General features: G+C 40.4%; 1 protein-coding gene and 1 pseudogene across 1 annotated transcript in view; both read right to left on the bottom strand.

Annotated features, from left to right (window-relative positions):
- The window catches only part of STAMBPL1 (STAM binding protein like 1), a 46,854-nt gene extending 31,893 nt beyond the window's left edge, over positions 1-14,961 (bottom strand). Inside the window, exon 1 of the mRNA XM_063103311.1 lies at positions 14,896-14,961. The gene's annotated coding sequence lies outside the window, so the exon portion shown is untranslated. The remainder of the gene's footprint in view (positions 1-14,895) is intronic.
- A 4,253-nt stretch (positions 14,962-19,214) lies between these two features.
- LOC134382712 (large ribosomal subunit protein uL3-like) lies at positions 19,215-20,398 on the bottom strand (annotated as a pseudogene).
- Positions 20,399-22,646: the final 2,248 nt, after the last annotated feature.

The following is a 22,646-nucleotide window of genomic DNA, read 5'->3' as shown; positions in this document are numbered from 1 at the left end:
AGCAAGTCCCTAACAAGGGAGGCAGGAACTCTAGCCCTTGAGCTAGAACTCTAGCCTTTGAACTGGAATTTTAGCCCTGGATCTGCCTTCCTGCTGAACTTCATTCTGCCTCAGTCCTCTCATTTGTCAAATGCAGGCAGGGTGAGGTGGGGGATCCCGGAAGTGGGATGGGCAGAAACATTACCTGCTGTATTTGTCATGGGGCAGTCATAAAATCAAATAAGAATGTGGATTGTGGATTAAAATGCCTGGCAAGTTTATTGTAGCACCTTAAAAAAAAGTTAGATTAATAAGCAAGAATATTGCTGCTACAGGAAAGATGATTAAATAAATCACTCCTGATGCATGCTTTAAATTACTCTGGGGTAAGTCAAGCTACCTTGAGAGTACCAAGTAGCACTTTTGGCCATAAAATAATTATTTTGCCTAATGCAATACAAAAATTTTATTCCGACACCAGAATGAAGTGTTAGTTATCTATCCAACAGTTATTCCCCCTGCCTCACCACACTATCTCTTCCCTGCCAATCCCATGAGAGCTACACCCACTTCACCAGTCTCCCTTGGCAGCCAGGACTTGGCTAGTTGTCAAGTGACCAAATCTTGGATAACAGGGGAAATCTACTGGGAAGATTCTGTGAGAAATTTTTCATCTCTAATACAAAGAAACAACCTAGAGAGTATGGGCCTTTCATCAGCTGGACATGTGACTTCGTGGAAGTCTCAAAATGCAGCAGCCATCTTGCTACCCAGAAGGGTCAAGCATTAGAAGCGCTGATGCGTGGGGGACAGCAGAGACCAAGGGTGGAAGAGCCTGCCTCCTGCTCACACTGCTGAGCTGCTCATCTTCCCCTGAAACTGTTCTCCTCGGAATCGCTGTCATGTAAGGAAACAAATGCCATTATTTAAGGCCCTCGAGATTCTGTAATATGCTGCCTAATTGATATAGAGTTCCTCTGGCACTATAAGGAAATCTTTAGCTATGTGAATCCCATGACATAAGAGATGATGCTGAAAAGCTAAAATTATAATAATAGTAAAAGTTTATGAGATGCAACCATTTTTGAAGGAAATAGTTCTAAGATATAGTACTTCTCCTTTTTTTTTTTTTTTTTTTTGTCTTTTTCGTGACCGGCACTCAGCCAGTGAGTGCACCGGCCATTTCTATTATAGGATCCGAACCCGCGGCCGGAGCGTCGCTGCGCTCCCAGCGCCGCACTCTCCCGAGTGCGCCACGGGCTCGGCCCTAGTACTTCTCCCTTGATGTGAAATAGAAACATTATCTTTTCTTGACAATTCACACTCTTATCTCAATGTACCTGACAATAGCAAAGCTTCCCTCCATTTCTAATTTGCTCCTTTTAATCTGTCATGGGTTTAGGAAAATTGTTTAAAAAGCAACTTCTTTACTAAACTTCTTGACTCCAGTCTTCCCCCTCCTTTAGTCTATTTTATATCACTGATAGAAGTTTATTCATAAAATTAAAGTACAGACTGGGCAAGGATCTGAAGAAATCCCCTGTGAGTGAACGACATGCTGACTACAGTGAATGTGCTACATGATTTCTAATTTTGCTTCTCAAAAAGCATTTTTTTCTTATTTGTTTTTTCTTCACTGTCTTCTAGGTAGGAGAGAGCTGAGTTCTGGGCAGGTGAGGTGCTACTGTAGGACTCTGTGCCATTTTTAATGTAGCAAAAAGGGCTAAAAGCTGCCATAATAATAATAGGTGCCATTAACAGAAAGTTTTCCTTCCCTGGCTAACTGAAATAATGCATTAATCCATTTCATCTCAGGTAGCCCTCACAACAGCCTTTGCAGTAAGGAGGCAGTCGAATCTACAGATTAGACCTGCAACCTCCAGAGTCAGATCATCTAGGTTCAAATTCTGACTCCACCAACCACTTCCCAAGCTGTAAAAGGAGTTGATAACAGTAACTAATGAATAGGGGTGCTGAGTAAGATAATGCCTGTAAAACACACAGCACAAGGCTCGGGTCAGCAACGGTAAGTGATCATTACCATTACCTTCATTTTGCAGACGAGAAAACTAGAGCCTAGAAGAAGCTAAGTAACTTGAGCAAACGATGAAGTGGGAACTCAAAACTAGAGGCATGGGAGTCCAGAGCTCATACTCCTAGTCACACAGCGGTACGGACAATTAGCCTTTAACAGTTAATAGTAAAACGAGGGGAAGGTCAAATCCTTGGGCTTTGGACAAGAATGACAAGATTTACAGCAGAAATAAAGATTTCAGCTTAGCATTACAAATACCTGATTCATAATCCTCTCTTTGCCAAAGAAATAAAAGGCATTCATTCCCTTGACTTTTTTCTTAGGCAGAATGATTTGGTGTCTATGAACTGACCGCCTGGTATATGCAATTAAGAAATTCAAGTGAATAATTATTGTACCAAGGCACAGTTCAATTCAAAATATATGCTGACTTTTAATAAGAATTCTAAATTTTATGTTATTCAAAAGGCATTTCATGTGCTCATAAATGTACTAATTTAGAATTCTGGTTCTCTCACTGTGGTGATTCAATTAACATGCATTATAAAGCACTTGGTAAATTAACTTGAGGTGTTGGGAAGAAATTCATATTTGTACACAATTCTTTATCATAAATCTATATCAGCATGTTAATTTTGCTCTCCTGCTGTTAAAAGACTAAAAATTCTGATAAAATATATTCCAAAGATAAGCCACCCAGAAGTCAATAAACTTTTATGTACATTTTAATATACTTCCCTTTTTATTTCAATTTGCTTTTAAGAAAATACTATCCAAAATATACTTAATTCAATGAAGCATGATGAGTCAAATAAATTTTTAAAACATCATTTTCCTCCCTGCCAGTTGTCTGAAGCTCAAAAATGGGGTCAGTCTTCGGGCATTAATCAATTTTACTTAATTTTCATAAATTTTCTAAGTACAGCAAGATGAATTTAGTCCAATTCTGCTATTCAAAAGCAAATGACAGCTACCCTGAAATAACTTTTCATCCACTGCTTCTCCAATGTTCCCCAACTGCAAGAATCTGAACTGTCCAGCATGTTCCAGTGGACAGGTGCATTCATGTGGTTGGTTTTGCTCTAGACAATCTCTTTAATGCAGTGGACAAAAGCAAAAAAAATAGGCAGTGTCCTTCCATAACTTTCTCTGCCAATCCATTTTAAAACTCTTGAAGAGCTCCTTATATTGGCAAAGTTGTTAGCAAGAGGCTGTCCACTGTTCCTATTTGTTTACCTCTTGCTCCCTCCCTGTCTCCCTTCCCTGTATTTGACATCCCCCTAACTTTGATGTGTTTTCTTTGAATGTGGTTCCTGGACCACCCATACCATAATTACTTGGCAGAGGAGGGGGGGTGCTGGTTACAAAAAGATTTCTAGGCCCCACTGAGTCAGAATTTCTGGGAAAGGTGCCCAGAGATCTCTTTTTTATCAAGCAACCCAAGATATTTTTATGCACAGTAAAACTTGAGACAGGCTGACCGGTTGGTTACCAGCTCAGTTGATTAGAGCATGGTGTTATAACATCAAGGTCAAGGGTTTGGATCCCTGCACTGGCCGACTGCCAAAAACAAAAAACAAAACAAAAAAAAGTTGAGACATGTCATGAAATAAAACTATCTTAAGACAGTTACAAATAACCCCCTAAATTGCCTGGCCTTGATCAACTAAATATTTTCCACTTAAGAACAAACTCCTGCCTTAGCCTCTATAAAGTTGAAGGGTTTCCTTTTCCTCCCTTCTCCCTCATTCTGCATCTCAGATATTAATTTCCCATCTTTCCTCTTGACATATTTTTATTTCGTAGGACACATTATTTTTCATGGTTTCAGCTCAATTTGAGTCTTAGCACTGTACCTTAAAATCCATTTCCACTAGGATATCCCACTGTGATTTTTCACTCACTACGTTCCAAGGCTAAATACATTTTTCCCACAAATAGTTAGCTCCTAATAGACTTATTCATTCATTTATTCAACACTATTTATTAAGCCCCTACTTTGTGCTAGGAGCTGGTGATAACAATGGCGAGGAAGAGACAGACTTATCTGATCTTATGGACCTTACATTCTGCTAGGGGTGAGGGGTGGGGCAGAGAGGAGAAAGATATTAAACTATCTACACAATTATATAATGAAAAATGTGGTAGCTGCTACGAAGATGAAATACAGGCAACAATGAGAGTTAATGCACTTTTTGGCAAAAATACCTCAGAAGTGATGGTGTGTTCTTCTCGACGCATCAGGAGACACCCGTCATCAAGTTGTCTAATTGTTGGTGATGTTAACTTTGATCATTTGTTTAAGTTTTGTCTGTCAGGTTTCTCCCCTGTAAAGACACTAATTTTCCCTTTGTAATTAAGAAGTATCTGGTAGGGAGTTATTTTGAGACTATGCAAATACAAGTGTACTTCAAATAGTTCACAGAAAAATAGACTTAAAAGATAATGCAAATCTTTCCATGAACTTTTTAAAGTACCCTCTTATACTGTTGCCCACTAATTTTAGCATCTAAAGATGTTTTTGCCTGAAACAATTATTACAGTGGTGTTTGAAAATAGTGATTTTTCTATTTTCATCATCCTTTTTACATTTATTAGTTTACTTGGAATTCTTCGTTCAAAGTTGTTTTATTTTTATATAAAATTTAAAATTTTTAAGCTATCAAATAGGATTTACCGTTTTTGTGGTATTTGGGTCTCTCAAACATTCTTAAAGGCCTTCAAACTCACTGATCATTAAAATTCTAAAAATATATCCATCAATCTTTTATTCTGGTACTTTTGGGATAAATGTCTTTGAGCCATGACAAATTTACTTTTATGTAAGGAGTAAGACAGTCTTTTTTTTTTTTTTTAACCACTAAGCAAAATGGCCTTCTTTCCTATTGCCTCAAATTATAACTGGAAATTGGGGTTTAGCCAGTTATAGCTCAGATGGCTAGAGCTCCACCTTGTAACCACAAAGCCAAGTGTTCAGATCCCCCTACTGGCCAGCCACCAAATAAATAAATAAATAAATTGGGAACTGACCCCTTAGTCTCCTCAGATATGTTTAACTTATTTAATTCTCAGCTCTTCCCAACAAGGCGATCTACCCAATCTAGGCATTTAGTACATATCTATTAAGGTGAAATAGTCTGGCAGTGATAAAGCAACAGAGACAAGAGGAACTGGCGGCCCAGAGAAGAGGGAAGCATGCAACTGTTGAATGAGTAGCTAGCCCAGGTCTGAAATGAAAAGCAACAAAACAAATGGAGGACAGACAGTTACTGGAGGAGATTCTGGGGAAAAATCATAGAGCTTGGAAGCTAAGTGGATATAATGGGATATAGGAGCACGAATAAGTAAAATATCTAAGGGAACTGCAGAGGCTGATACATTTCTGACTTTACCATCAGAAGGTGAAGAAAACATCTCTCCCTTCTCAATGAATGGTACCAATATACAATCAATTACACAAAACCCTGCAAACCCTGGAAATAGCAACCCTACATCTGCTTCCTCTCTCAACCCCACATTCAATCTACTATCTACATTTATAGTTTCAGATTCACTCCCCAAAACACCTCTCAAATCTGCATCTTCCCACCATCTTTTTGGGAGGCCTATGCCACCCTTTTCTCTATCTGTATTGCTAGAATAGTCTTCTTCTAGTTGTCTATTTGTTTTCTATCTTGCTCCCCTTCATTCTACATACAACAGTATAGTGACCTTTTAAAAATCTAAACCAGATATTGTCATTCCTTTACTAAAAGCCCTTGAATGGCTTTCCACTGTTGTTAATATATGTATCCGTAAAAGTCTCATAAAGCTGGGTTACCCAGCTGCCTCCACACCAGCCTTCTTTAGCACCCCCTCCTCCAAACACTGGCATCGTTCACTTGCTGAGATGCACTATGCAAAATCAGTGCAAATGTACCCCACCCTCAGTTCACCCTTCTACTTCCTGCCCATCTTTCCAGTATTAGCTTAAGCATCTCTTCTTCGGGCAAGATATTTTTGATCCCCACCAGACTATGATCATATACTCATGAAGAAATGTCAGATAAACATAAGTTAAGGGATTTTCTACAAAACCACCAGCCAATGCTCAAAAGTGTCAAGATTTTCAATCAGAGAAGCAGAACCAAAAAAAAAAAAAAGTGTCAAAATCATGAAAGACAGAAAGACTGAGGAACCGCTCCAGACTAAAAGAGACTAAGGACACATGACCACTAAATGCAATGTATGACCCTGGATTGGATCCAGCACTGTATCAGTGTTAATTTCCTGATTTTGGTAACAACTGTGATTATGTAAGCTGTTAATATTTGGGGAATCTGAGTAAAAGATGTATAGAAATTCTGGGTACTATTTCTACAATTTTTGGAAGTGTTAAATTATTTTAAAACACAATATTTTTTAAATGCTCAAACAATACCTTAAAAAAAATTTTTAACAAGTAAAAAGACAATAAAGGAAAATAATGTTTGCATCACTTGAGACAGCTATAATATCTCTTATCTCTAAACTATAGGAAGCATTTGCATAACAGTAAGAAAGATAAAGAGTTGAATAAAAATGGGAAAAAGTCATAAGAGGAATATAAACAGTTAAGTAACACGAAAAAATTCTTAAACTCATTAGAAATTGAAAACCTGGGCCTGGCCAGTTCGTTCAGATGGTTAGAGTGCAGTGTCCATAACACCAAGGTCAAGGGTTTGGATCCCTATACCAGCCAGCTACCAATAAATAAATAAATAAATAAAGTAATAAAGTAGTAAAAAATAAATAAATAAATAACTGTGAATTTAAGCAAGGTATTTTCATTTATTTAACTGATAAAATTTACATGATTGTTCATACTCAATATTGATGAGGATTAAAAGAAAAATTGGCAAAATTTTAAAAAATATACATTCCTGTTGACCAAACAATTCCACTTCAAAGATTTCCTCATAGAATGTCCTGCCCAAATAACACACACACAAACACACACACTCCAGCATGGTTTAGACATATTAAAATTTTGGAAATAAAAATAAATAGCCACCAGAAAAGGATTATTTTAAATAAAGAATCTCCATAGCAGATGAAGCCATTAGGATTTACATCTACATGCACTGAATCAAGATATTGTCCAAGTCAGAGCATTAAGTGAAAGGAGCAAGTTGTGGAATAACATAAATACATACACATTTAGTGTATATTGGCAATTGCAAGAAAAAGGTGTGGAACAACATACACTCAATTTTTCTCACCTGTTTTCTCAGGGGTGGGATCTTGAGGTACTTTCACTTTCAATTAATTCATTTCTGTACAACTTGTTGTAAGTATGTATCACTTTATAATCAAATTATTATTTTTTTTTAAACCTAGAAATTTTGAGTAGATTGCCCCAGATTTTAATTCTAGCCCTGCCAATTTCCACAAGTGTGATTTTTTGATAAATTAGTTCACTCTCTGAGTGTGATTCTTTGGTCTGAGTGAGAATAATTGTGCCCTCCTTGCCTCACAATGTTATTAAAGTAGTGGAAGTCGTAGTAGTTATTCAAGGGCTCCCTAAATCCAGAGAAGCTGGTCTGGCCCAATGGCTGAGCTGAGGTGGCCTTAGTGTTGCGTGCATGCAATTGCTAGAAAGAGCAATTTATCAGCTACAGACTTTTAGGAACACAAGTTCTCACCCTTGCTCCTTTCCCCCTTACTAGTGACAAATCAGTCTGTTGCCCACCTGTTCCTTGATCTGTTTCTGGACCAGGTACTGTGTGTCCCTAGCTCAGGTGTACCCGTGTTTGCTTAAGGTTAATGCACGGTGGTAACCTAGTGCCTAGCAGAAGAGTTCAAACACCTTCACCAACCATTCGGTGCCCTCGGTGATCTGATCCCCTTCCCTTCCTGTGCGTGTTAGACTGCTTTTTCCACTGCTCCCTGACATTTCTTCCCTACTGCCTTTGATGAAACCCATCTCTGCTCTGTTCAAACATCTGCCATTCAGAAGAATGTATGACATTATCTCAAAAAAATCCCACCAACCCTGTGGTTTTCTGATTTTGTCCACCAAAAACAGGTATAATATGAAATACAGGACATCGTATGAACTTGAAGGCAGCATTGACGTAGATGTTATTACATGAAAATGTATATGGAATTCAGGAGAAATAAATGCTCAAAACATAATTAGAAGCAAGAATTTGAACACAAAATTAGATTTAGCTCTTAAGCAGATTTTTCTCAAAATGTGGTTTACTGACGACCTTAGTCAGACTCTTCCTGGAAAGACTGTTGAAAGCAAGCAGTCAGGCTCAACCCAAACCTTCTGAATAAAAACCTATGGGAGGGGTATGGAGGACATTTTATTTATTTTTTTTTTTGAGATTAATTTGAGAATCAGTGCCCTACTTATCTTTTTAAATCTCTCAATAATATACCCGACAAAAGAAAAATGTCTATATATGACATAAGATGGTTGGTTATATTTCTTTCAAGATCCACATTCTAATTTCTTGAATTTTCCATTAATTGGAAAAACAAAGTTCCATATCCACCAATGACTGCAAGTGATTCTAATTTTTTTTACTAATTTATTTTGCTTAAGTAGTGTATCAATTCAGTAAACAGTTTCTCTGCCCTCTCAAAAAGAAACATTAACATATGAAGGGCTTATTCCAGGCCTTTCTTTTCTAATCTCATTCCATCCACCCTGTCCATTTGTTCCAACTGTTAAAGAAAACTTATCTTGTGGAGCAATTTATAAACCAACCTTTCAAGGACAAAACAGATTGGAAAAAGAACTAGAGTCAATTCACCAGAATAATGAAGCATGAACCCATGGGCATAAAGGCCTCTCTACAGTTCTTCTCAGTTGCTGAAATGCACATTTCTATTGTTAAAAGATACAGCTCCAGTGACAAGATAAATAAAATCACAGGGGCCTTAGATGAATTGAATTTAACCATCATCACCAGAACTGGTTGTAGTTTTTTTTTCTGCTTTAAATTAAAGGTGCACAGTTGATTATTTACCCAGCCATTGAGTTTGAAATGTAGCAGTCTGAAAAGAAACCCACCCTAGAGCTTCTCTTTTAACACAAGCAGATGCAAAGCAGGCAGGCGGTGTTCACACGGAGCCAGAAAGGGTTAAAAATAAGTTATCACGTGTTTCCACACCAACCCAGGGAATCGTCAACACAAACAATTAAAATGAATTATTCGTGATGGGCCCTTTAACTGTTATCTCTTGTATGAGCTTTTGCTTAATGTTTGGTTCAGTCACTGTGATGCCATGGAAACATAACAAGAGCGTAAAAAAGAAAACGCCAAACTCACCAAACCTCAAATTCTGTCATTTAAAATTTAAAAACAGTGTCTTTAAAAGAAATTGACCTTTATTTAAATAACTTTATCCAAGACCAAGAAAAATTTGCATCTACTTAGGAAAAAAATACTAGTTACAGATTTCTGAATGATATTTGTGAGAACAAAGAATTATAGGGATTGCTATAATAATGTCAAAATATTGAAATCAGGGATGGCAGATTCCATCCTAAAGACACTCTGGACGAATTAAGAATTTTTTATTCTTCACTGTCACAGCAGTCTTCCCACCTATAATTAAAATCTGGCCTCTTACAATTAGTCGTAATTACTTCAACAAGTCAAAGTACAGCAAAATTTTACTTTGCCATTACCCTATAAAATATTCTGAATATGCTGAAAAAAAAAATCATCACTCCATCCTAGCTTATGAATGGGGGATATATGAGAGTCTGGGAGAGTGATGCGTAGAGAGCGGTGGATGGCATAGAATCCTGACATCTGCCCCAGAATCCGATATACCATATTAGGGAGGCATATCCTCTCTGCCTCCAACAAAGAGTCATTGAATATAAGGAGAGACGTAGGTATTGTAAATGTCAACTGTGTTAGGCAAAAAATTAATTAACTGAAGAACTGGAACACTAGAACTTAATAAAAAACAATGTTTACAAAATGCCAAAGCATCAAGAAAAAGATAGCAAAAATGTGTAATAATCTGGGTACCATATTGGAAGAGGCAAATCTACACTGGAGATGATTGGAGTCCTAAAGCTCCATGAGGCACACTTTTCTTGCTCCAGTCAATATCCCTAGCACCTAGAATGGCACACAGTAGAGAAGACAGGGACATATACAAGTTAGAAAAGCAGGCATTGGAGTCAGATTGTCTGGCTTTGATTCTCAGCTCTATCACTTACCAGCCTACGATGCTGAGCAATTCACCTACCCTCTCTGTACCTCAATTTTTTAATCTGCAAAATGATATCTATTGTATAAGGTTGTTTTTATGAATTAACAATAAGAATAACAAACACAACACTTAACTTTGTGCCAGACACTGTTCTAAGAACTTTTCATTTACACCTCATTTAATCCTCCCCCAAGTCTTATGAGATAAAAACTAATATCCTAATTGAATGGATATTTTCTGAGGCTCAGAAAATTAGTAACTTACCCAAGGACAAACAACTAGTAAGTGGCAAAAAAGCTGGCCAGTTAGCTCAGTTGGTTAGAGCACAGTGTTACGACTTAAGATCAAGGATTCATATCCCCATACCGGGAAGACAACACCAACAACAAATTCATATTCCTAATCACTCCATGATCCTGGAGATAACATGTATTAAGGCATTAACATAATGCCTTGCATACAGCACATGTTTAATAACTAACATTTAATAATAAATATCTGTCAAATGTTTGCAAGACTCTAAGGTTACACTAGGGCTTGGAGGGATGGAAATAACCCTGTGACCAACTGGTGATGCTGCTGTGGGTGTGGAATGTGTTGGTGATCAGGTTTGCAATCCCACTTCCATAAAAAAGTATTCTGATGTCTGACTGCCTAAAGTTTTTCCTTCTCCATCTCAGTGTCCCTGGAATCTGATATCAGGCTGTCATCATATGACACCAAATTATGGCCTCTACTCTCTCTTTCTACTAATCCACTCACCACCCTGCTGTCAAAATGCTCTTCTGAAAAGATGTTTTCATTACTTCCTTTCAAGGAACCTACGATTGACTACCACATCAAATCAAAATTCCACCCCTGGCTTCCAGGGGCCTTAATAAGACATGGAGGGAACATACCTTTAACTCTCATTCAAGTGCTCAAGTGCCTACTTATCAAATCAGTACTTGGTATGAATGGCCATGTTTCATAGAGAATAGCAGTGTTTGTGTTACTTCAGAATGATGATAAGCGATTTTTTATTTTACATTTTTTTTTTGGACAAAGTCCAACAGAAAAAAATCTGAGGATTTCATTTTATTTTTATTCAGAATGAAACAAACTAGATCAGAGAAGGACATAAAGGGAAGAATACATAAGAGAAAATCTGCATTACTATTACACACTGAGATGTTAATATCCAGCTAAATTGTAAATAGCTTTCTAGTCTTTCATCCTGAAATCAGAATCAAAGGCAGAACCTCAATGATTGGAGATGGAAAGTCAACACTAAAACGAAAAAAGGGGCCGAGCCCGTGGCGCACTCGGGAGAGAGCGGCGCCGGGAGTGCACTCCCGCCGCGGGTTCGGATCCTATACAGGAATGGCCGGTGCACTCACTGGCTGAGTGCCGGTCATGAAAAAAGACAAAAAAAAAAAAAAAAAAAAAAGAAGAAGAAGAAGGCATAACACCCTTAATATTCAAGACCAAACAATGCACCCATTTCCAAAAGAGTACACTGAAAGACTAACCAGAACAAATCAAAACATAGGAATTACTGGTGCTCATATCACGAGGCTGCTTTTAATAAACACAAGTTAGTAAGTAACTACCAGTCTGAATGAATATCTCTAATTCAACCCTACTAATGGACCTAAATAAATGAATAAATTTAATTTAAAATTTAGAAATAAATCAAACAATATGTGCTTTGAAGACTTAGCTATTTGCCAGTTGTTTAATAGGCCTCTCCGCTTGACATGAAGAGATGCAGGATTATACTAGAAGTTCATTTGATTTGCTTAGAAATGCAAATAATTTCTGACAAAAGCCACATCCAGATTATTCCTGAACTGAACATTCTGATGTCAACTCAGGACTTCTGAATGTACACTCACACATCCAACTGGATGGTTCACATGTTCAGACAGCTGGAATAAGCGAGTTAACAGGTACCAATACAATGTTTTTGTCTGCTTTTGTTTTTTGTTTTAGAGGGATTGTTACCTTTCCTTCAGTTGAGGAAGTGCATCTTCATAATTAAATATATCAAACGGGGGCCGACCCCGTGGCGCACTCGGGAGAGTGCGGCGCTGGGAGCGCAACAGCACTGCTGCCGCGGGTTCGGATCCTATATAGGGATGGCCGGTGCTGAGCGCGGTGCGGCCGGTCACCAAAAAGACAAATATATATATATATATATATATATATATCTCAAATGGGCTTCAGTTTGATGAAATGTTTGGTGATCCATATAAAGTTACACCTAAAAAATTCAATACCAGAAGAGGCAATGTAGTTAGGTTAGAAAGCTAAAGACATTCTAGAATTTGTAATTCATTTAACAAATATTTATTGAACAGCTGCAACCCATCAGCCCTAAGGGATGGAAATCTGGCACTAATATTTTCAGGGATAACTATGAAACCATAGTTTCAGTTGAAGCCACCTACAAGTCTTACACAGGGTCAAGATAAAATACTAGTATGAGAATCACAAATCCAGTAGATCAATGAAAATGTCTCTAATTGATAAATGCATCTGCCAGGAAGGCATTTGGCACTTTCTGGGCAGCATCTACATTATTTCCTTTCACATTTCTTTTTACCCCTCGTATTTTTGAGCAAGAATTATCAGGCTTTTAGTCTCTGTAAAATGCAATCTCATTTCCCGTATTACAGCTGTAACTAGGCCTGGGAAGGGTCCTTAAAAGAGGCAAATGGCCAAGCTGAGTTAATTAAATCCTATGTGCTGAAAGAGGTAACTATTATTAACAATTCTTTATTTTTGTATCAGTATGTCTCCGGAACCAAGCCCAGAGACACCCTCCCTTCCAGAAGCAATCTCTTTTATGACACCGTTGTAACTCAGAAGTCTTCTCTATTCCCTCCAAACCTCCCATGGGCAATAAGAATCCTATGAAACACGGCAAAAGTAGACAAGAAACTGGCCTTGAAGACTGAGATAGGGTAAGGGACTTCAGATTCTCTGCCTTACAATTTACAACGTGCTTACTTAACATAAGAGTAAGAACCATCTGATACATAAATGGCAGCCAAAGTGTATTCAAAAGCAGATTTCCAAGTGGTATACTTGAACAGAAAACAAGCAGCCAATTCATTTTCCAGGTAGATTCCAGTAACATTTCATGCCTTTGAATGAAGAAGTTCTAATGGAGTGAATAGCAAACAAGACCCTACTGCTCCAAGACATTAACTTTGGCAAAAATAAACACATATTTACAGTCTGGCTACAAAATGGCCACTATAATCCAGTTGCAGAGTATATTTTTGAAATTCAATTTAGCATCCATCCTGAAAACGTAAAATTGCCTATTGAAACAAGGTCTGGGGGCCAAGCCCGTGGCGCACTTGGTAGAGTGCTGCGCTGGGAGCGTGGCAACGCTCCGGCCGCGGGTTCAGATCCTATATAGGACTGACCAGTGCACTCACTGGCTGAGTGCCGGTCACGAAAAAACGACAAAAAAAAAAAAAAGAAAAAAAAGAAACAAGGTCTGGGAACGAACGAACACACACACACACACACACACACACACACACACGAACACACACACACACACACACACACACACACACACACACACACACACACACACACACACGGCTTAACCTCTGTGTAGAACATCCCTCAAAAAAAATAAACAGGAAATCAAACATTTAGGTGTAATTCATCTGCTGAACCAAATTTGCATTATTGACCTTGACAATCATGAGACCATAAATCAGCGTCCTGGGGATATCCGCTGTATTTTTGGAAACACTTTAAAACCTAGGACTTCCTTGCATTCTCAGCAATTAGAAGGATGTTTGGAAAGCGGTGTGTTCACTGGGACTTACTGTTAAAGATGTCTGTTTTACTTACTACCAAACACTGATTTCCAGAAAACAAGCCACCCCACCCTCACCCCCCAACACTCGAGATTTTTTCAATCCTCTAGATCAGGTTCCTGAATTATTTATTTCTTATGAAGTGTTCTTTAAAATTTCAGTAATTATACCACGTAGGCTCTTGGGTATCAGTAGTGTAGGTTGTTGCAAAGAAAGTTCTGGAAAATTATGTTTTGGTGACATTCCATTTCTTTGTGTATCTCATTGAGGCTTTCAATGAAGAGTTAAATTATTCAGGTGAAGAAAAATATCTCAAGAGTTCCTCACAAACGGCACAGAGGTAACATCATCTGGAAAGTCGGGTCACACCGCCCCGCAGGGGTAAAGTTCTATTTTCCCAACTCTCCCTCGTGCACACCAGGCACCGCCAAAGCCAGTGCGGCGGTCTCCCTGAATGTCGACATCATCTCCAAGGCTGCATCCCAAGTCTGAGCCAGAAACACGCGCGACCCACGTACAGGTCACGGCCAGAGTCCCGCCCCGCCACCAGGAGTCACAGCTTCCTGCCTCCCGCATCAAGGTGAAACTAACCCCCAGGGACAGGCTGAGGGGCGCACGGAGGCGGCGGGGCGCAGGCACGACAGGCAGGACTGGCAGGAAGGAAGCGACCGGCGGGCCAAGCGCACTTTCTTCCCCCACAGCAAGCCCGGGACCGGACGCCACCAGCAGAAGAGGGGCCGGCGCGCGCCAGGCCGCCGGGCACACTCCCCGGGCACGCGCACCCGGCGTGCACGCTCGCCTGGGCCGGTGCGCGCTTACACTAGCGCGCGCGGGGGCGCCACTACTCACCAGCAACCCTTGAGGTCCGGAGCCCGCGTGGGCCGGCGACTGCGGCGGATGCCCCCGCGCCTGCCGTGTGGCCTTGGCATCCGTCTGGCCGCTGCAGCCCGGGCCGCGGTGGCTTTTGCTGGAAGGCACTACAGCGGCGCGATACCGGCACCCAGCGAGGAGGCGCCCGCTCGCTGGCCTCGGCCGCGCCTCCGCCGCTTCTCCTCTGCGCACCGATGGAGCTCCGCTGCTTCCACTCGCTCGCGCTCCGTGCGTGGCTCCCCTCCTCCCCTTCCTCCTCCTCGCTGCCGGACACCCCAGCGTTGGGGCCAACCGCGCCCTCGCAAAGCCACGCGCAGGCCGGCCGACCCCGAACCTGCCGCAGCCGTCCCTGCCGCCGCCGGAAAAGAAATTGTCACTGCGATGGTCCCGGCCTCCCCTGCCCCGGCCCCTGGGTGCCGCCTCCGCCTCTGCCTCCGCCCCCTCCTCCGCCGCGGCGGCCTCCCGCATTCTGCAGAGAAAGCTCTCAGGTGGAAGCAGGTCCCTGCGGAGGGACCAGAGCCAGAGTGAAAGGGCTGGGGGCAAAACTTAACCGTCTCAAACCCGCCACGTCTCCTCCCCAGCCCGGAAACACCTGGACCCGCTATCCTCCACCATCGATTTCACCGAGATGCTCGGGAGTGGTGCCCCTGAAGACGGCAGAGGACGCAAGCCGTGATGCAGCTGGATCTGACCGTAAAACTGGCACTGGAGTCGGGGGGGAAGAAGGGGAACCTCGGACTCAGAATTCCGTTTAGAGCTTTCTGCAAAGTGGATACGCCCACCGTGAAACACTTAGCTGTCCCTTCCCCTTCCTTCTCCGTGTGCTTGGGAAATGCAAACGATTATGATATATCCCGGATATTATTATAATTATCACATACGATGTTTTACTATGGTCCTGGCACTGTGCCAGGCGCTCAACACACGTAATCTTATTTCATTCGCTACAGCCCTATATATAAAAAACACAGAAGTAATTTCTCCTAGCTTACCCACCTATGAAATAGTACAAGCTAAGATTTAAACTCTGATCCGACGCCAAAAGCTGTTTCTATTGGCTAGACAGATTCTATTAATTTATAAACATTTTATGAACATTGCTGCTGTTGGATGCGATACAGGCATTTTTCTGGAGCTTGGTTGGGAGGCTACCTCCAAGTGAGAAAAGTGACTGCAGTGGAGTGGTGGAACATTGGCTTTTCTTAGTTGGCTAGTTAGTAGGCCAAACTTCTAGCCCTGGCTCTGCCACCAATGGAGCTATTTGGTCTAAGGCATTTCATTTTCTTAGGCCTCATCTTCCTGCATTGGTTTTTAAAATGAGTTTTGATTGTTGGAGGCAGACTGCAGACTTGATTTTTAAGAAGAAATAGTGTAGTTGTTTTTCTAATTTTGAATTTGGTACCAAATTTTAAAATGAGAACATTTCACGAAATTCAGACTTTTGGCATTTTCTGAATAATTTTAAGATCGGGCAGCATTTTGTCTGTGGTAGGTTCTAGCATCCATCAGCTGGAGCTGAGTAGCATCTATCCCCTCTAGATGGGGAAGATGCTCTTCCATTTTCCATAGGCCCCAGCACTTCCATACACACCCACCTCGCTGACATTCAAGGACATGGTAGACATTTGAACTTGCAGTTCTGGACTGGATAATCTCACGACATACTAAACAACACAAAATTCAGTGATAATGAAGAAGGTTAACCAATGTCTAAAAAGTATTATGAAACAAAAATTCTACGTACATATTTAGAGTGGTCATTGATCATGGTCTCTTGCTACCGAGCATCCAAATTCTCATAAAAGCCAAAATGGTCCAATGCTCACTGTCCATACCCTCTGGCAGCCAAGGCACCATCATGTGACCTAAGTTCAGCCAATCAGAAACTTCTACCCAGGTCTTTGAATCTGGATTCTGTGATTCAAATAAGAGACATTTTTTTTTTTTTTTTTTAAATAGGACTCATGAGTGGTTCAGGGGCTTGCATGAGGGGGTGTGTGTGAGAGTATTTTATTTATTTATTTATTTATTTTTGTCTTTTTCATGACCGGCACTCAGCCAGTGAGCCATTCCTATATAGGATCCGAACCCACGGCGGGAGTGTCGCTGCACTTCCAGCGCCGCACTCTCCCGAGTGCGCCACGGGCTCGGCCCAAATAAGAGACATTTTGGAAATAATTCCCTCACCTGTGAAGTACGTTTTGTGTCTAGGGACAGTAGTGCTAGAGGTGACAGGTAGTAGTGTCCACCATGGCAGTGACAGTGGTGTCCTAAGTGGACCATTTGAGTGGTTGGGCCTTTTCTGATTCCAGCTGTCAAGTGTTCCTGCCTGTTTGATGAGCCTTATTCTCCATTCTTCCTGTCTCTTTGATATGCCACCTGATGGCTTTCCAATACATTTCTCATCTCTTTAAGTTAGCCAGAAGTGGTTTCAGTGTTTGCCACAAAGAACTCTGATACTTTAGGGGTGATTCAAGCTTCCTTCATTAACTGAGTTAATAAAAAGAGTGGGCACAAGTGTATTTATACGACTTTCCTCTTAGAGAATTTTAAAACATTCTGTAGCTTTACTTGCATTTTTAAAGATTCAATCTCAACAGTAATCCAAAAATGCAAAAATTTTTAAAGGTAGGATTTCTTCCCCCTTACCACTCATATTAGCAAAGATTGCTTATCAACAGACATTGCTTCGTTCCTGGTGTGGGTGCAGTGAAATGAGTCCTCTCATCTGGTGGGGTGATTTTAATACACTGCTGAGAGAGGAATTTGTCAGTATGTTAACAAGTATGTTAACAAGTGTGGTAAAATGGATATTACCTACCCCCCACCCCCCCATAATTCCACTTCTAAGAAGAAATTTACCCTAAGAAAATCTGAAATGGGGATGAAATTTCTCCATTGAGACATTTATCATTAACTTTGGGCATTAAATTATGTTTATGATGGATTTTTAATGATACTGAAACTTTATGATACAATGTTAAGCAAACAAGGATACGTAATTGCATACACATATAATCTCAAGTAGGTAAAAATACAGGAAAAACTATAGGAGAATTTATTAAAATTGTCCTTTAGAAATTAGTTTGGGCAGGGCCGAGCCCGTGGCGCACTCGGTAGAGTGCTGCGCTGGGAGCGCAGCAACGCTCCCGCCGCGGGTTCGGATCCTATATAGGAATGACCGGTGCACTCACTGGCTGAGTGCCGGTCATGGGAAAAAAAAAAAAAAAAAGAAATTAGTTTGGGCAATTATAATCCCTTTCTTTATTCTTTGCTATAATTTTCATTTTTCTATAAAGGGCATGCTTTCCTTTTATTTAGAAAAAGGAAATATTTAATAATTAAAAATAAACAGAATTGGCAGCCAGATAAATATGAGGTACCTATCACGATGTCTCATCCATAATAGGTACATCATAAATATTTGAGAAAGAAACAAAGGTAAGAATAAAGAAGGGGAAAAGGAAGGGAAGACAAACTATTTCACAAAGAAGATTGATGAATTAAGGGATTGTAACTTGCCTATCCTTTGCTTAGTTGATAGCATACAGAGAAATAAGGCATTACATTCTAAATTGCTTTATTAAGTAATGCTGCATTTGATTATTTCCCAACTAGTGACAAGTGACAAAACAATACCTTTCTCCCTGGATGAGTAATATGGAGCCAGCACTAAGATTTTTTTCCTGTCCCACAACTTCAGAGAGAGATCTGTTCTGAGAAGCTGGAATGCCCTATCTGTTCACTTCTTAATTGTATCTTACTTCTTGGAACTGACGGTACAAAGAGAAAGTACGCAGGGTTGAATTTACATTAACCAGGAAGCTGGAGCACTCCTTTGTTTGGTGCATGCACATAGAGTGGAGGTCCCTGGGGTAATAGTTCTCACTGAGCATTCTTGCTGACAACAGTTGGGCTAAAGTTCTGTTTTGTTTCAGATCTAGCATTTCCTGACTCTAGATTATCTTTAAAGTCAAAGTCTCCAGCCAAAGACAAGAACCAAAGTACCCAACTGATCCTATAGGAAGAAATATTTATCTCAGTGATTATTATGCACTTAAAAGTATGTGCCTCAGAAATTCTTATATTCTTAAAAGCACATGTTTTTAAAATTTTGGTTTTGCTATTGTTTATACCAATAGTTCTCACACTTTAGCCCAGGGGCCCCTGAAATCCTTTCAGACAATCTGAAAGGTGAAAACTATTTTCAAAAAAACGCAAATACGTTGACCTTTTCCCCCCCACTGGAAAATCCCTTTTATTGAGATACCAACCAGCTGTACAGTCTGTTCCTGTCATTAAGCTCCTGATTCCTTTGCAATTCATTCTTTCTTGAGTGGTCTCATGAATGCTTTCTTCTCCTCCATAGTCTGGAAGTGGCCATGGCCAAACTCTGAGGTGGTGTTGATGAACTTGAGGTCAGTGCTCTTCAGAGCTCACCATTTGGTCTGCACCAGCAAGGACTTGCAAAGGGTGAGCACTTGCTTCTTGGTTCCCACCACATAGCCTTTCAGCATGACAAAGTCACTGGTCAATTCACCATAGAGAATAAAGCTACCCAGAGGTTTGATGCTTTTGTCAGACAGGTCATAATCAGGGGAGGCTCTGTTCTTGATCAGTTTGTTGTTCTTGATAAGATAGTCCTGGCCAGTCTTGTAGGTTTTCTTGTTGATCTCAGTGTGGTGAAAGTAGCCTTTCCACCCAGCCTGTGCTGCAGAAAAGGCCACACGGGCAGTGTGCCATGCCCCAATACAGGTAAGCTTGCACAGCAGCCTCTTGGTGTGCCAGCAACAGGTGACCCCTTTGTAGCCTTTGCCTTTGGTCCCGTGATGACGTCAATCATCTCATTTTGCCCAAACACTTGCTTCACTTGAGATCTGCTCTAACCTCTCCAGGCCCAGTCCAGTTTCTCGGCCACACTGACTGAGTTCACCTGGATCTCCATCAGGTGGGCCTTCTTCTGGCACAGAGGTAGCAGGCACATCTGGGTGTGGGCAACGATGCAGGTGACCTGGCGATACTTCTTGATGCTGTTAAAATCCTTCTCCAGCTGCTTCTTGCCATCCTCATCCTGCCATTTCTTACAGTATTAGGTGAAGGCCTTCTTAGATTTATGCCAGCTCTTACAGATACGACTTTTGCACTTATGGCTTATATGATCAGCCAAGATGGTCTTGAAGGTCCAGAGGCCTCGAGGGGTTTCTAGGCAGCCCACAGTGCCTACAGCAACCACGGGTGGCATCTCCACAAGGGTCATGGCCTCCACAACTTCCTTCTTGTTCAACTTGGATCCTGGCCTGTCAACTTCCCGCACAATGTGGGTCATGCCAGCCATGTAGTGCAGGAAGGCTGTGAGGTGGACAGGCTTGGAAGATTCACCCTTGGGGAAGCTCTTCACCTTCCTGCAATGCCTGCTGCTGTGCTTCCAAGGCAAGAAGCCCAGGGACCCAAGTCTGGGAGCAGAGAACTTCCTGTGAGACATCACGCCATCAAATCACGCTGGTAGAAAGACTTGTTAAGTCTCATTCTCTCATGTTTCAGTGGAGTGTTCCAGAGCCATGTGCATGATTCTGCTACGGTTAGAACGCAGATGCAGATAGGAGAAGCCAGTCATCTATTAAGCCAGAGGTGAAAAAGATATGTTAAAATCGAAAACACTGCCAGTTTTCTCACTAATTTTTGTTTTGTTTAAGAAAATATGGTTAAATTGCAATAAAAATTTGATATTTAAAGAACATGGTTATATTGTAATATTGTATGTAGCTTTATTATTTTTTAATGATAAAATATTTTTTTCTTTCTTTTTTTATTTTCTAATATAGTAAAAATGGATAGCTATAACTCACAAAAACAAAAGCTCTCTGGAATCCTTGATAATTTTTAAGATAGCTTTTAAAATCATAAAGAAGCCCTAAGGCCAAAAAGTTTCAGAAACACTAGGCTACGCTATTAAGGAGTTAATAAGTTTTGAATAACCAATTTTTTATTTGAGGAATTATATCATAACTATGGTAATTTAGCCTGTGTCACTAAACGCAGGCAGTAACCACTTCAAAATTGGAAACTATAGGCACATTCGGTTTTTTCCATTCATATGATTTATTTTGGTCCTCTCTTCCTGTTAGTCACTTTAAATTTAGACAATTTTACATCCATTGTGTTGCCATATCCAGTATACTGGATGAGGTTTGGGAATACCTGAAACCTTGTCCTCTGCTGCCATTTACAATCTGTCCAGGGTCTCATCTACTGGAGCCTAGTTTTTCCCATTGAAAACACAGGAATTATGAATCTAGATAGCTCTTAAAGCAATTATGAAGCTAATGAATATTAAAGCATTTTGAAAATTATAATGTGCTTTACAGATAAAGGTCTTACTACTGCTAAACATTTTAATATACAAGCAGACATTTGATGAAAAATACAAATTCTTTAGGCTGGCTGGTTGGCTCAGTTGGTTAGGACATAGCCTTGTAACACCAAGGTCAAGGGTTCAGATCCCCACACTGGCCAGCCACTGAAAAAGAGAAAAAGAAAAAGAAAAATTCTCTCTTCAGCTGATATTATTTGATCCCTTGGATTTAGGTACATAAGATGTTGTTAAATATAGACAAAATATAAGGGCATTTCAAAAAGTTCATGGAAAAATGAAATTGAAAGATAATACAAATCTTTTCATGAACTTTTTGAAGACCTTGTGTATTAATAGTGTTCGGGATGTTAATTTTTTTCTAAAGACTTTTTTATTGCAGGCTGATTTATTTATCTATTTATTTATTTTTGTCTTTTTCATGACCGGCACTCAGCCAGTGAGTGCACCGGCCATTCCTATATAGGATCCAAACCCGTGGCGGGAGCGTCGCTGCACTCCCAGTGCCGCACTCTCCCGAGTGCGCCACGGGGTCGGCCCTGCAGGCTGATTTAAAGACACAAAATACATGTGTGGAAAGACAGAAAGGTGGAGGGAGAGTGGGAGGAAGGTGGTGGGTCAGCATCTGAGCCTCACACTCAAAACATATCCTGTAACAGTCACATTTTCCCTGGGGCTGCCCAGTGCAATAGAAGTCCTTTCATCGTAGGCTTTTGCTATCATTTAACAGCCATTCAGTAGGTTTAAGCAGCTTCTTTTTAAAAGAAAAAGTGCTATATATACAAGATGTCATTGTACTTGTTATTTAACTTAAAAATTTCTTTGTTCAGCAGCAAGAGAATGTCTTCTGTTCACGGAAAAATGGGACCACTGGAGATTTTACTGAAGTAAATAATACCATCTTAAAATACAACTCTTTACTGGAGTAAATAATACTATCTTAAAATCCAACTCTTAAATTTACCTATGCCTGTGTAAGCAAAGACATGACCTTTTCCAAGGACAAATATTAAAAATAACAGATCTCTAAATACGCATTTAGGCATGTGCTTCTGAGCTTAATACGTAGGCTTATAACATTGATAACACCTATGTCTTAGTCTGCTCAGGCTGTCATAAAAAAATATCACACACTGGGTGGTTTAGGCAATGGAAATTTATTTCTCACAGCTCTGGAAGGAAGTCTGAGATCAATGTGCCAGTTGCTTTAGTCCTGTTGAAGGTCCCCTTCCTGGCTTTCAGACTGCTGCCTCTTTGCTATTTCCACAAGTGGCAAAAAGAGAGAGAGAATATGAGAGAGAGATAGAGAGATCTCTGTAAGGCCACCAATCCTGTCAGATTAGGACCCTCCCTGTATGAT

Source organism: Cynocephalus volans, chromosome 7 (assembly GCF_027409185.1).
Source record: "Cynocephalus volans isolate mCynVol1 chromosome 7, mCynVol1.pri, whole genome shotgun sequence".
Classification (NCBI taxonomy): domain Eukaryota; kingdom Metazoa; phylum Chordata; class Mammalia; order Dermoptera; family Cynocephalidae; genus Cynocephalus; species Cynocephalus volans.
The sequence above is the reverse complement of the archived record's forward strand: the minus strand, read 5'-3'. Positions and strand labels throughout refer to the sequence as shown.